The sequence below is a fragment of the Lathyrus oleraceus genome, chromosome 7, assembly GCF_024323335.1.
Source record: "Lathyrus oleraceus cultivar Zhongwan6 chromosome 7, CAAS_Psat_ZW6_1.0, whole genome shotgun sequence".
NCBI lineage: Eukaryota > Viridiplantae > Streptophyta > Magnoliopsida > Fabales > Fabaceae > Lathyrus > Lathyrus oleraceus.
In genome coordinates, this window is record NC_066585.1 from 239,050,116 (window position 1) to 239,053,186 (window position 3,071).

Genomic DNA, 3,071 nt, shown 5'->3' on the forward strand with positions numbered 1-3,071 from the left:
CCTCCAAACATTTTTCAATCTTTTTTCCAATTATCTCTCCCTTATCAGATGTTATTGGACAAAATTTAAGAATTCGTTTATGCAACTTTCAGTCTTGATCAATGAAATGCGCAATAAGAACCATATAATTAATATTTTGCACAGAAGTCCAAATATCAGTTGTTAGACAAACACTTTGATTTGTTTAGTAAACAAATCTCTTAACTTATGTTTCTCACTCATGTAAAGACTCAAACAATCCATAGAAATTGAAATCCTTCCCGGAAGTGGGAGCCTAAGTTGTGTAACACTCATAAAATAACAAATACTTCATTTTCAACAAACAAAAAAGGCAACTCATCCACAATTATCATTCTAGCTAAAGCTTGTCTACACAGTTTAATACCAAAATGGATACCAACAAGTGCATTACTAGTTCCTTTACCTCCTTCTTAAAGGCTAAGAGTGGTTTGAGTAGGATCAAGAACACTCTTGAGAATTTTTTTACATTGATGCAACATATGTTGGTGGTTCCATTTTTGTGTGAATCAGCAACATACGATTTTGTACACCAATTACACTTAGCCCGAGTACCCGAAGTGTCTCTTGTAAAATGATCTCAAACCCAAGATTTAGGACTATACGATTTTTGTTTACTTGGACTCCATCATTAGAATCATTATCATTAGAATCACCAACTTCTCTAACTTTTCTTTTCTTTTTCTTTTTCTTTTGAACATTACCATCTTCATGTTTGTCCAAATCAATAGTTTGAGATGGATTTGTTGTAGGCATTGGTGGACTATTTTTAGACTGCAAATATATATACATATATTGTTTGTTAATTTAATGCATAATATTTAAACAGCACATGATTTTTATACTAAAATTGATTAGTTAATTTAGTTTAAATAATTGTTACTGCATAATATTTAAACTACTAATTTGTGATATATTGTAGCAAACACAATGCTTTAACTTTTATGTATACATATATAATAATAATTATAACAACCAATTGAATTTCATCTTATCCAATAATTCAAAAAAAAATTGAATCTGCATATAGTTCAATATGTAACACCTTTTATGTATACATATATAATAATAATTATAACAACCAATTGAATTTCATCTTATCCAATAATTCAAAAAAAAATTGAATCTGCATATAGTTCAATATGTAACACCAATATCATTAAACTATTTACACTCTCCTTCTTATTTCATTCTTTATTTTGTCATAACTATTTTATATAGTATGTATGGGTAAGTTATAAGATCTTGGATAAAATGAAAAAGTATTACAAATACATAATACATAAAAAAAAACTATCATAAATTGTTTTACACAGTGCTGCATCATAACTAACTATAATAAAAGTGTCAAATATTACAAAGTACCACACCATATATTTAACAATCTATCTATCTATAAATTAAATTGAAACAAAGAGGATATTAATGATTCTAATTAATATATTCTCAAAACTAACCCAATCAACCGCGAGGCAATGGTTTTGACTTACCGGTATCACAGTCTCGTCTAACTCTCTAATTCACCTTAAAGTTTTGATTTTTTTTTTTTTTACAGTTTCTTGATATTTATATGTGTATTCAACTTTTTTTAGTGTTGTTCATTAGATTTAGCACCATATTTGTTTTGTTGTAGATGTATTTAAATAATTTATTTTCAACTAAGTCACTTCTCAAAACAAACATAATTCAAAAACTAATCCAATACAGGTTTAGTATAATCTCAACTAACCACTCACCAAACAATAATGAATACCCATGTATTGAGAACAATTTCTATATGTTACCTGATTTTCGACAACAAAACTAACTTCCTTGTCAATAGTCATATCTAAGAAAGGTAGAATAAGGGATACTAGAGAAGAGAAGATGAAAAACGAAATTGAAACATGAGGAAGAGAGAGACTTACCTTTCGACCGTGAAGATGAATATGAGAAATCCTAGATGATAAACTAATTTGTCTTTGCCTTCTTCTGCGTTCGATTTTTTCTTTGCTTTCTCATGAGTTCCTAAGTTTTCATGCTTTTGTTGCTAACCCTATGTTTTCATGTTTCTTTCTTTAGTAATGAGCTTGGGCTTGGTGTAAAATAAATGGATTGTAAATAACGTGGTTTGGTTTGGTTTTAAAATATAAACCGCAAATCAAACTGAACCGCACGGTTCTATCATAAAGTGGCCCAAACACATTCGAACCAAATGCATTTTTTTCGATTTTCGGTTTGATTAGGCTTGTAGTTTTTTATTGGGCCGATTTGATTTTGAACATCCCTCCCTACTATTACCTCAGTTTTCTTGAAAATCAATGGGTAAAGTAACGTTTTTTATTTTTTTATTTTTTATTTAGGACCAATTTGATGAAAAAATTAAGTAATAAATCTTTGTCATCCATTTATAAAGTAACAATGGTCAAAACGTTATCAAATCATCGATCCACATGAAATATTAGTGATCAACGTGAAACTCTCACAAGTCAGTCAAAACATGAATGTCACAACTATCCATATTGAAAGCAATGATAATGAAAGAAAGAGAAGGAAAATATTTAATGGTTAGTTTTTTTAATGTAATATTTTCTCTAATAATTCTTGTTAAGAATGTTTAATGTTAGTTAGGAAAACATGAAAGTAACTTATTAATGTTAGTTGTAGTTATATCAACTAAAATGTTTAATAATGTTGTTGTTGTTTTTGAGATTTATTATTTAACAATTATATTGATTTTGTTTATTTGTTGTTGAGATTTAATTTTTAAAGATTCCATGGATTTTTTTGTTGTTATTTATTTATTTTTAAGATTTAATGTTTAAGGATTCTATTGATTTTGTTTTTGTGTTGTTATTCGTGTTGTTGTTGATGAGGAGGAAAATTTAGAATTTGTAAACATATTTGATACTTTATACATTAGGTAAGAAAAAAAATGTTAAAACTAAAATTTTGTAAATAGGATTTTCCCCCTCGGTTATGGTTAAAAACCGAGGTAAAAAGTAAATCAATTTTAAAAATCCCAAAAATACAATTGTTGGGGGATCGAACTCATGACCAGTTCCACTTTTTCC

General features: G+C 28.0%; 1 long non-coding RNA gene across 1 annotated transcript; it reads right to left on the bottom strand.

The window, feature by feature from the left end:
• Positions 1-284: 284 nt before the first annotated feature.
• LOC127103908 (uncharacterized) lies at positions 285-2,069 on the bottom strand. Its single transcript, XR_007794803.1, has 2 exons — positions 1,926-2,069; positions 285-792 (listed from the first exon to the last, which is right to left on the bottom strand). It is a non-coding gene; the product is annotated as an uncharacterized LOC127103908 (long non-coding RNA).
• Between the last annotated feature and the right edge of the window lie 1,002 nt (positions 2,070-3,071).